Genomic DNA, 12,177 nt, shown 5'->3' with positions numbered 1-12,177 from the left:
GCTTCCTAAGAAATTTTAGTTGCCTGCTTTATAGTTATTTATAGAGAGGAAGAGACGTTGAAAGAATGAATTCCATGAGAAAAATGGCTGCATCAACAGAGTGATCCTTGGAATGCCAGTGGGATCCTCAGTGAAACATCTGGATATTAAACAGCAACTCCTTAACACCTTCCTGTTTTTTTTGTTTTGTTTTTTTTTTTAAAAAATGTAGAACACCCATTGGACTATGGCTTATGACTCCCCCTCTCTAGGTAAGAAATTGATTATACATAATTTCTCCTTTCCCATCGTTACTCACAGGCTGACTTCAGGCCTCCTTCCATGATGTATCTTGAGCCTTTGATGCTCTTCAGTCTTGTCTGTACAGCTACGTTTTTCATCACTAACACTCTCAGAAAAGCACACCAAGCCTTCATTTCAACAGGTGATGAATAATAAAGCTAAAATTTGATGACCAAATTACATGGGCAATATGACCATTGGAAAAGATCTAGTGATGAAAACCCACTGAATTATTTTGAGCACTTCAATTTGATCAATATGGTTACAGATATATGCAGGCTTATATCTTTGCACAATCAGTTCAACCAGACCAATTGGTTTTGTTTCAGTGGGGAAAATATAACAAAAATTGATTAAATGTGGAATTTCATAAGAAATTTTGGCCATTTAAAATAGATTTTTGACCAAATAAAATGAAAATAAAATTTGAAGTTTATTATAAAACAAATATTTGAGGAGGGAAAAATCATTTAATGATCAATAAAACTTTTATTTTAATAATATAGAAATGTTTCAAAAATACTTCAACTCTTGATTATATATCACATTATTCAATGCACCTCATAATGAAAAGTAATTTTGAAACAAATGGCAACATCATACTCTAATAAATGTAGAGAATGCTGTGAGAACATTGAAATGCTGTGTCAAGTTAAAAACACCTTTCAAGCAAATTTAATCAAATTGATACTTTCCTTTAAAAAGTTCAATTTTGTCAAAATGCTGTTTCCTGACAGCTGCAGCTATAACTTATATTTAGAAGCTTCCAAAACATTTTAATTGTGAAGTTGTTATACAGAAAATTCCAGTTCTAGAATAGAATATTGTGAACACTGAAAGCTTAGAATAGTCTTTTCAAATTAAGATTAAAAGCTTTAAAATCCATTTTGCACATGGATATAGCTGGGAAATTCTTTCATGAAACAAAGTATGGAAAAAATTGTTTTTGCTAGATCTATACAAAGAACTGAAGTCTCAAGCATTTGCTAAGGAAAAACACTGTATCATAGTGTCCTGATTATTTAGTTGTGATGTATTTTGTCTATTTACTCACACATAGCATATGAGACATGGACTCTAGGGCAAAGGTAAGCTGACTACATTGAGGGAGGCTGGTGCCTGGTGAACAACCTATATTTACACTACAAGAACTGCTGATAGATGAAAGAACATAAAATTAAAAGATGGAAAACAAATGTAATCTTGATAACATGGAATAAATAAGTAAGGACTTCTTTCTGTCTGTTTCTCTCTCTCTTTAAGACACTTAAGCTATGCTTTAAAGGCATTTTCATGCCACCATTCCTTGAAGTCTTAGCACACGTAGTAAATACGCTTGCTAAGCCATAGTTCATTTCACTAGAGGTATCCAGAAAGCTAATTATCTCCTGAGAACTTGCTATAATTTTAAGGGTTATGCACAAGATGTTAACTAATCACACAGCTCCCAGATATTTGTAACATGCAGCGCAACTCTGAGGTTGCATTTAAATGAGAGACAGGCATGACTACTGATGTGTTGTTTGTTAGTGCTGCACAGCAAGCAAAATGCTACATTACACAGTGCCAAATTCACAATACTTCATCGGTTATGCTTCAGAGATAACAGAAAGCATACAACACTTAATCAGTGTTCAGTGTTCCACAGGCTATATTAAATAATAATAATAATAATAAACTGAGAAGTACTTCAGGAAAAAATAGACTACAAAATTAATTACAAATTGTAAATATAATGCAAATGAATGCAAACAAGAACAACGAAATGTGTGTTTTTCTACCAAACACAGACCTGATATGGAAAACTCTAACTCACTAAGAAATGGGGGCTCACAGGTCAGGCTTCATGTTATCTATACTGGCTCAAAAGCTATAAAAATTTGAGGATGTCCAAATATGAAATATTGAACTCCTTGTTTCCATGAATTCCATTGATAAACACACTCCAAACATATTCTCAGTTTCTAAATATTAAAATCCAAACTCCTCTGGGCAAGTACGTAGGACTTTCCCCATATTTTCAGATATGAGTGCACAAAGGAAATATGGATTATTGAATTTGAAAGAAATAATGACGACATCTTTGGAAACTATTGATAATGCTACTGAGTGTGGTTTTCTTTGTTTGTTTCCTATGAATATAAGTAAAAGCAAACAGTTGGTCATTTTATGACAAGTACTCCCTTTTGAAAAGCTGTAATTTAATGCAACCAGTCAGTCAGTGGCCAAAAATGAATATACATGTTTTCTAATGTATAAAGTATCTGTCTATCTAAAGACAACAATAACATAAAAGGAACAGAAAATAATAACATACCTTTTCTGCAAGAGATAACATTATTTGTCATTCCGATTAGAACAAAATTATGATAGATAAGTAAAGTATTGTAGACAACTGTTACCCTTAAACTTCTGATGTGAATTATTTAATTAATTGTTCCCATTTTATGCTATAATGATAAACATTTCAGTAGGTCCATGCATATTTCATTGGGTGCATCTTTTAAATTTAGAGCTATATCATTACCAAACTAAATTAGAGACTAGATAATTAATATTTAACTCATGTTAAAACATCTTGACACATGTAGGCTTAACCACTGCCCTTCATTTAATACAGTTATATGAAACATCTATTTACATCTATTTGTAAATTGCCTCTTAATTTTAAAACAAATGGATCACCAGTATAACTTCATAGAGAAAATAAATGGCAAAACCTCAAAGAAACTAGCATTTTAGCCAATGCAGAAAAGGCATATCTCTATGAGTGTTCCAGAATTTATTCTCTGCTGAACAGATAGTCAAGAAGTAAAAACAAGAACCTTAGATAAACTGGAAGAAAAGCTACAGAGATATATTTTCAGGGCATGTCTAATAACTGATTTGGATTTTCAATTTAAGCTCAATGAAAGAAAGGAGAAAAAAAAAAAAAAAAAAAAAGCCCCAAACATTCCAGGAAGCCATGGTATTTGCCATAGAAACTGAATCTTGCCTTGAAGCACTAAGCAGCTGTTACTGAGAAATATGGAAACTATTTACCATAAGAGGCAAATGCATGAAGAAAATAGATTCTAATCTGGTTCATGATATTACTGATTTTTTTAAAGAAAAAATATAAACAATATAAACAATATAAATGGGCAGTAAAACAAGCTGTCAGAGATAAATGCTGACACTGTGGGGAAAAGCCATTAGAAGAACGCTAAGTAAACACAACCCTCCACAACAAGAGCGAAGGTTCTAAAATGTTCAGTGAAACCTACCTTCAAGGTCAGGAAGAGCGGGAAGAGCTTTGTTTAAAGTCAGGAAAGGAGAGTCTCATACCTGAAGGATAAAAAAAAAAATAAAAAAATCCTGTTTGCTTTCAAGGATAAAAGATTAGTTCAGAAATAAAGAGCCCAGAAAGTCTGGGATCAAAACTGGAAACATACAATTAGCTATTACTATTTAGGAGTTGTGCCTACTTAACTCAGGTTTCTAATCTGTCTTTCAAAAGTGAAGTGGAGAAGCTCAGGTAGACAAATGTATTTCATTGTGCTCAACAACTTTATCCTATCTCAGGAAAAGCGTTCTAACTTTGTGTCTTAGATGACAGACAAAAAAAAATCTACAGAAATGAAGTCTTATTCAACAGTAATATTTTTTTGCCAGCTCTAGTACTCAGTTTGAAAAAGTCATTTTGGGGAATAATCAACTTTAAACCCGCCTCTCCCCAAAACAGAGATTTTCAGTATGTTATTTAAAGTCCACAGGCCAAATTGTCTATCAATTAACTCTGACTTCAGAGAATCAGCAAAACTGCAGCTGCAAAGAGCAGAAGCTTGCTAGGATGAAAATTTCTTTCCAACTCTGTGGTTTTGAAAGAACCCCACATTTAAGTTCTCATTTTTGAGGGAAAAAAAAAAAAAAAAAAAAGATAACAATGAACTCTGTATTTCTACTACTTACCAGCCCATGTTTTTTTAACACTTAAGTGGATGCTAAACCCCACTCAGATCATTGGGATTTAAACACTTGTAAATGATATCACAAATAAGGGCTCATACATAAACAACAGTTGTTTGTTGTTTTTCTTTTTCGTTGTGATGACTTCACAGTCCATTTTCAAACTTTTACATATGAAGAACCATTAAGATCAAGAGTGCGTGTTTTTTTTGTTGTTGTTGTTTTGTTTTGTTTTTGGTTGGTTGGTTGCTTTTTCTTTTTTCTTTTTCCCCCCTGTATTATACATAATATGCCTCATATTCTTTTACTCGTGCATTCCTTTTGATAATTTCATCTCAGTTCTCTATATGTATAAAAATAACAGTGATGCATATGTGAATTAGAATGTCATACTAAAATGAGTTCATAAGATGGAGTAAGACAAATTAAAAGTGTATGTACAAGATATGAGATGGATAAGGTTCAATGGGACAGTCCTTTTTGTAAAAAATGGTCAGAATTTTGGATTACCTAAGTTTTATTTTGAAGAAATTTAAATCTCATTTTCAGAAAGACCTCAAATACAGTGAGACACTTAATGGAATTATCACTTCTTTATTCCCTTGTGATGTTTGGAGGTGAGTCAAAATTAAACTGTGGGTGACAGTTCAAAAGTGTAATTTTCATTCTGGACATTTATACTGATTTAATTAAATGATCATACCTGCGGTAACTTCTCTCTCAAATGCTTAGCTGAAATCTTACAGAGGGAAATGATGTTCATTAAGAAATTCCCTTAGTATAGCAAAGGGACAGAAAGCCTAAAATGGCAAACAATCAGACTACTGACTGGCAAAAGGGTATCCACATTTGTTAGAGCCCTGAAAAGTGTGGTTGGGACTAATAGAGAACATCAAGAAAAACATATGACAAGGTTGAGTGACATTCAACATTTGGGTGGCTAAAGAGCAAAGCTGTAAGAAAAACAAAGTGATTGCCTGGAGTGCAAAGATCCTGTCAACATGAAAACAAGTTAAACAAACAATTTTACTCTTTAAATTCATATTGAGGAGTGTGTCATCATGATGTAACTGAACTCCTTAAAATCAAATCAATCAATCACTGCAGCACTTTGTGGAAGAGCAAGAAGCAGAAAACAGAAACTTGACAGACTGATCTACCTTTGCCCTGATGTTAACTTGTCAACATTTGTAACCTCAGAAGGGTAAATCAGACAATGTATAAATTATTCTTAGTAGTGACAGCTGCTGTCCTTTTTCTCTCAATGCATGCAAAACTCACTGATTTGGTTTCGGCATTATTGTTATTATTAAAAGTGGGAAAAAAAAAAGGGGGGGGGGTGTCATCTAACATCATCTTCAAGAGATAGATAAAAACCAAAAGAAAAACAGTAAATGTTTTGTAGTGTTGGAGTTTGTTTCAGTCTACCACCCACCACCAGCAGATCAATGATCTGGTTATTGGAAAAGATGACTTTGGACAAGAGCATAATTCCTCTCTTCTGGGGTCCAGAGCTACCCTGAAATGTCATTACGGCTGAACAGAAATGACATCCAATGCACTCAAATGACACCTCAAGCCTTTTGGCCCATGGGAACCTCAAAAGATTTTCAGAAACAGTGGTAAACCAGCTCCAATATTCAGGGAAGGAATGATGCTACCAGTAGCTCTGATTGGAAGTGAAATCCTTCACAGGCACTGCTCATTCGAAGAAAAATTAAACAAATCAAAATGTTCTGAGTTCTAAGTTCCAGAACTTAGCAAACACTGAAAAACAAATGTAGAAATTGGCCCTATTTTTATAAAACAAAATCCTTCAGTAACTTGTGATGAATTCTGGTGTGTAGAAAAGTCAATATTTAACTGGTAAACCCCTAAAACCCAACGACTCACTGCAGTGTGGATAACAGATGCAGCTGAGAGTCTTATTGTCTTACAAGTCTGTCAGTCCTATCATCTGAATGGGCTGAAGCCTGAAAAGAGAGGAAGTCCACCAATTCCCAATGAAGGCTGAGGTCTTTCAAGATCTTTCAGGTCCTCTGGGAGTTCAGTATAATCTTCAGTGGTTATAAGCCAAACTACTTGTTTCATTTTTCTTACTGCAGACTGCAGGTTGTGTGTTTTAAGGCTTTAGGCACTTCAGACCAGTGTGTAAATCTACTATTCATTTTAGTGATCTGCTGTTGCTGTCCAAGCACTCAGGTAAATCAGATGTTTCCAGCTGGATCTGTAGTATATGTAAAAGGTGGTTGTTGTGTTTTTTTTTTTGATGTTGTTCTTTTGCTTTTGAGTCTCAGAAAAAGCACTGTGAATTAGATTACTGTGTCTTTAGAGGTGAAAAGAGATAAAGCAATTGAAGAAAAGAGTGTCTAGGCATGTTGAAAAAACAGTATCACTAGGAATCAGGATCAGAACTTTATAATGTCTAAACAATTTGTTGAGGAGGCTGATAAAAAGTGCGAAAAGAGACACAAATTTGGAAGGATAAGCAGAAAGGATCAAGATGAGATACAAGCTGTCAAATTGCAGAAAGTATTTCAATCTACTGTTAGCCGATGCCTCAAACATTACTTAGAACAAAAAAAAATAGGAAAAGTGTGTGTGTGTATATGTGTAGATAGGACCCTAGCCCATGAGAGTAAGAAAGAGAGAGTGGTAAGGTATATAAAATATGCTGATTATTGATGCAGTTCTTCTGTCTCCTTATAGAAGACAGAGGTGAAAGTTGTATGTAGAGTCAGCATGTAAAAGGTTAGATAATTATCCAAACAAATCTGAATTGCTACTCTAGAGAATGTACTGAATGTCTCATCTAGCATTTGTCAGCTGGCTCTTCAGTACAAAGATAATGCACTTTCTTAGAGGTAGATTTGCCTGTTTCCACCTCTACTCCCAGTAACTCCCAATTAAATTCTAGGCTGTGCCAAGAAAATGGATGTAAAATGCAACAGCAGTCCTTCAATAGCTAGAAATAATACGCTTCCCTTTCTCTAAACATGGTGAATGAGGAAAAGTAAATGCTCCTGCTCCCACATGTGTCGATTGTTCTCATAGCACAGGACAAACAGAGGCAGTATGACCTGTTACATAGCAGGGACGGGGCAAGCCAGACCATACAAAGCAGAGAGGTTTGCTGTCTGGAACTGCTGGTATTTCAGTGTCACATTCCTATTCACCTCCTCACTGTACCTCCCCATTGTAACACCATTGTCTCCTTTTTCCTTTCAGGGACAAGAAGTTACCTGAAAGAATATTTGGGAACAATTAACAAATATGAACACTAACATTCTGGATGGGCACAATCTTCTGCAGAGTAACAACTAGAAATTTCTTCATTGCTTACTTTCAAATGATCAAAAGCAATCACATTGAGTAATATGAGTTTGCCAGAATAAATAAGGAAACAAATACACACAAATCCTTGGTATGGGATTAAGGAAATGAAAAGCTGAAAGCATGTGTAATTCATTTTTCAGGTGAAAAAGTTATTTATGATGTCTATTATAATTACGATTGTGAAAACTTAAGGATTTTTTATACACTTTAAATATTTTCATCTAAATAGAGCTGTTTCATCGTGGGCTGACTTACGTAAATGCTAAACAACAGTCCCTTCTTGTACCTTTTTTTCGTTCAGCAACTGCTGAAGTCTTCATTTACAATGCACAAATTATCCTTAGCAGCAGGTAGGAAGCAATCAGCAAGGTGTAGCTGGCAATAGGTCTATTTTCATTACAAGATGGAGAGAGCCAAGGGACATGACATTTGTCCAATATAGTCAGGGAGGACTCTATGAGGAAAACTGACTCCAGAGAATTGTAGTCTTGCTGAGGAAACACTGAAAGGGGGAAAGCGGAATGGGGGAAAGAGGTGGGGAGGTGTTTTGTTGTTGTTGTTTGTTTTGCTTTGCTTGGTGTTTTTGTTGTTGAAGTTTTGTGTTTTTGTTTGCGCGTGTGTGTGTGGTTTTTTGTTTGTTTGTTTTGTTTTGTTTTACTCATTAGGATAATGAAAAGACAAAATTCAGAAATAATTTTAAAACATTTAAAAATTTCCCACAATGCCATGAAACATATTCTCCTGTTCTTGAGTACCCTGAGCATTTCAGAATGATAAGATTTCACAGCAACTCATCAGTGAAACTATCAATAACAAATATGGAGGAAGAAAACATGATGACTTTTATGGGATAAAGGAAAATCCTGGCTAATGAAATTACTGCAGTCTGGATAATTTTTTGAAGTAGTAGAATAAAACAATGGACAGACTCTTAACCATCTAACTTTAAATACTAAACTGAGATACAAAAAATCAGAAACTGAATGTCCCAGGGTGTCTCTTGAAGTTGATTTCAACCCCATAACGTTCTTAATTATCTTTTGAAGGTAATTGTCTGTCCTCTTGAACCACAATGGCTGGAATTTTCCCCACTAACTCTTACTATTGCTTGTTTCAGTTTTTCTTTGAGTAATCACTCTGGTGCCTCTCTTCAGTGAGCAGGAATGTTGTAATCTTTAAAGTATTAACTGAATGTTTTATAAGGATTTTTTTTTTCTCCAGAACTGTGAAAACAAAGAACTCTTTTAAGCAAATGAATGCCTAGCAGACTGTATTTGGTTGCTACTGGCCTTGCAACTAAACTTCCCACTTTACTATAAAGGTGGAATAAAACTGTCTTGTTAACTTTCAGAGTAATAAAACATATTTTCATTGTTACTCAAGCAAAATTCCTAATATAGTCAACAGTATAAATTCAGATTTGAATATAGACTACAGTCTCCAGCTAAAGGAATTAAGCTGTAGAAACATCTTGACAAATCCTTATTTATTTATAACAAGAGGATCTTTAAGGTCCCTTCCAATCCAAAGAATTCTGAGATTCTGTGATTCTATGTATATGTTAAATGTAATCCTCATAAGAATAATAATGCCTAATTACCTGAATAAGATCCCTAGAGTATAGGTGAATAGATGCCTTTTTTAGAGATCGGAAAATAAAACACTAGATTGCTTGTTTAATGAGTCTGTAGCAAAGTAGGATACTGAATTCTCATATTCCGAGTCCTACGTTAGCACTTGAATCATAGGAGTAGCATGCCACCAACATCAGTAAGTTACACATTTAATCATAAATGGAAAGGAAAAGATTAATCCTTGACTTTTCACACACCATCCACCTCTCTCAGAATCTACGCAAGAGGACTTCTACAAGAGAAATTCTCTCTTGTGACTTTGCTACAGGCTGTGGAATTCTAGGTGTCTCTAGGTACCTGACAGTTAACACAGATCTGTGAAGCAAAAGAACATTGAGTGGATAAACTAAGTTGTACTGAAGTTTTTTTCCAAGCATTTTTATTTCATTTTAAATTCTAAAAGCTAGAAAATGTAACAGATCTCAGACAATTGAATAAAGCATTATCATCAGTTCATAAAAACTCAGATGTGGTACTTGTCCCTGATAGAAAGCAGTGTGACTGCATATTCAATATAATACAAGACATGGAGAAAAACTGCAAAGGTGGGGCAGGGAAAGGAAAAAAAGTAGAACTGACACCATACTTCACAGAAAATCTCCAAGCTGAGGCAACTACCCCAAACTGTTTGTTGACTTGGTCCTGAAACATTGTTTCAGCCCTGATTTTAGAAAAAGAACATTCTCAACTCAATTTTTTTTAAAATATATATTATAGGACTGTGCGTTTCGCAGGTGGCACTTAATTACCCATTTAAGCTCTCTCAAATGCCATCTAGATGCAACTGCAAGTTGCAGAAGTTCATGCCATGAAATATTGGACAACTGAAACTCAAAAAATGAAACAGCCCTCAGATGCGCTGAATCCATGTTAATTCTGAACAACAAAAAGAAGTCAAGTTATAGTTTTGTCTTGTTTTAATTGATCCCTTTATTCCTATATTTTCCTTTAATTATCTTTTATCACAATTAATCTTACTGCCTAAGGTTTCACATAGTTTTCTTAGGAACAAGCAGGTATCACTCATCTTACTTTGCTGAGAAGATCAAAGAAAAATGGATCATAATTACCATCCCTTGATCCTCAGTCTGCTTATATCTCCAGACTACACTAACTCTCCATGATTTTATGGAGCTACTTCAGCAATATGAATTATTACAGGATAAAGCTTCTTGCCATATTTATATGCCAAAAGATTCCTTCACATTTTTCCAGTGCATACAGTTAATATTTCAAAGGCTAAATTTAACAGTCCTAGATGGATCCCAATAAAAAGCCTTGAAAATAAAGAAATTAAACATGATCATTGTGAAATTAAGTTGTGGTAAGTTCTTTTTGTTTGTTTGTTTAATCACTCCATCCATAGACAAAGATTATATGTAAGGACCTTCAACAGCTTCATTGACTGAGCTGTGTTTAAGAATCTCCAGCCCAACCTGAAATCCTCATTAATACAGCATATGCATTATACTCTGTGCTCTCTTTGTTGCTTGAAGTAAGGGAAAATAGTTTTTAAAAGTATTATATAAGTGAAAACTTTTGATCTGAACACTGGCAGTCTGAGCTTTCCAGTAAATGTTTTTTGTACCACTATATTAACTTCAGTGGGCTGTACCTGAAATTACATAAGCAATTCTATGAAATGAACCAGTGACAGAAATTGTAACTACAGCTAAACCTGCTAACCTTCAGTTCTATTTAATTCCTAAGAAAAAAAAAGGATTTCGTTCTGCACTCCATGTCAGCAGGCTTAGGTTAAAAACTTTGGGTTAAAGTTTTTAGGTTTTTAGTTTTTAAGTTTTTAACTTTTAGGTTAAAAACTATATTCTTGAGTAGGTGCAGTAAATTTAGTTCTTTGCTTTCATATTTGTTAGGATGTACTTCTCTACTGCACTACAATATACCCTTTGTTGTATCTGTTTAAATATCATCCATACATGAAAGGCAGAAAGGCAGTGAAATTATATCAGCATGTCTTTTCTGAAAGCAAGCAGTGTTGGAACAAAATGAAAGCAGCAAATATATCCTTCCTGCTCCTCTTCTGCTTTCTGAAACTTTTTCAAGTTCTGAGAGATACAAGAGAAATGCAATTAAAACAATTCACTAAGTGCTTTATTTGCCACCTGCCATTCATTGAATACCTGCTGGTAAAAGTGAGTTTTTTTACTTGCAGATTTGTCCTGATAGACTGGAATTATGAAAGTTCGTGAGTGCTCTGGGAGCCACATGAGGATAAATATAGATTCAATCAAATCAACTCAAATTTAGCAATACCGAGGTAAAAAGTGAATTACTTTCAGGTTGTCCCAAGGATATTTTTGTTTAACAGAACCAGGATAGTATATGAAGGCAGTTTTGTTAAAAATACAGAAAATCTTTACTGGTTGATTCTTCCATTACATTGTTTACTATACAAATTGTAAGTTTTTACAATTTTCCAAGCTTTTTTTTTTTTTTAATCCAAAACTTATCATACATTCAGACAAGCTTATAGAATGTTATCTTCATTAAACTTTTTGTCATTTTGGAGATTATTAGTAAGGAAAAAAATGGTTTATATATGTTTGTGATGTAATTGGGCAAGACCTATTTATATCCTTATACCAACAGATCTCCTGGCCAATTTCAGCAAATATGACACAGACGAGATCCCAGAGAAAGTTTCAATTCACGGTTTGAAATAATCAGAGGTATCCACCCCTCCATCATTTGTAGTGTATATTCTCAAGACAGCTCTTTTGCCTTATATATTTAGTCTTGCTGAATTGCACTAATAGCATATGCTACTATACTTTTGAGAAAGGAACAGAGAACCTTGTATTGCCTAGCATTGAAAATGTTAAAAAGCACATCCCTCACTAGACATTGTAAAGGAGAGTGAGGAGAGAAAAAAAGAACAGAAATCATTTTATATTTTTTCCCTTGCTTACGGATCTCCTTGTGAATTATCAGAAGGTATAACAAGGTGATACACACC

At 34.3% G+C, this 12,177-nt stretch overlaps 1 protein-coding gene across 1 annotated transcript in view; it reads right to left on the bottom strand.

Moving 5' to 3' along the window:
* Window positions 1-12,177, bottom strand: part of LOC308190308 (uncharacterized protein) — a 373,068-nt gene that overhangs the window by 95,762 nt on the left and 265,129 nt on the right. The window contains exon 2 of the transcript XR_013947059.1: window positions 3,549-3,609. The gene's annotated coding sequence lies outside the window, so the exon portion shown is untranslated. The remainder of the gene's footprint in view (window positions 1-3,548; window positions 3,610-12,177) is intronic.

Source organism: Anser brachyrhynchus (assembly GCF_964034855.1).
Source record: "Anser brachyrhynchus genome assembly, chromosome: 2".
Lineage (NCBI taxonomy): Eukaryota > Metazoa > Chordata > Aves > Anseriformes > Anatidae > Anser > Anser brachyrhynchus.
This window is presented reverse-complemented; position numbering and strand designations above follow the sequence as displayed.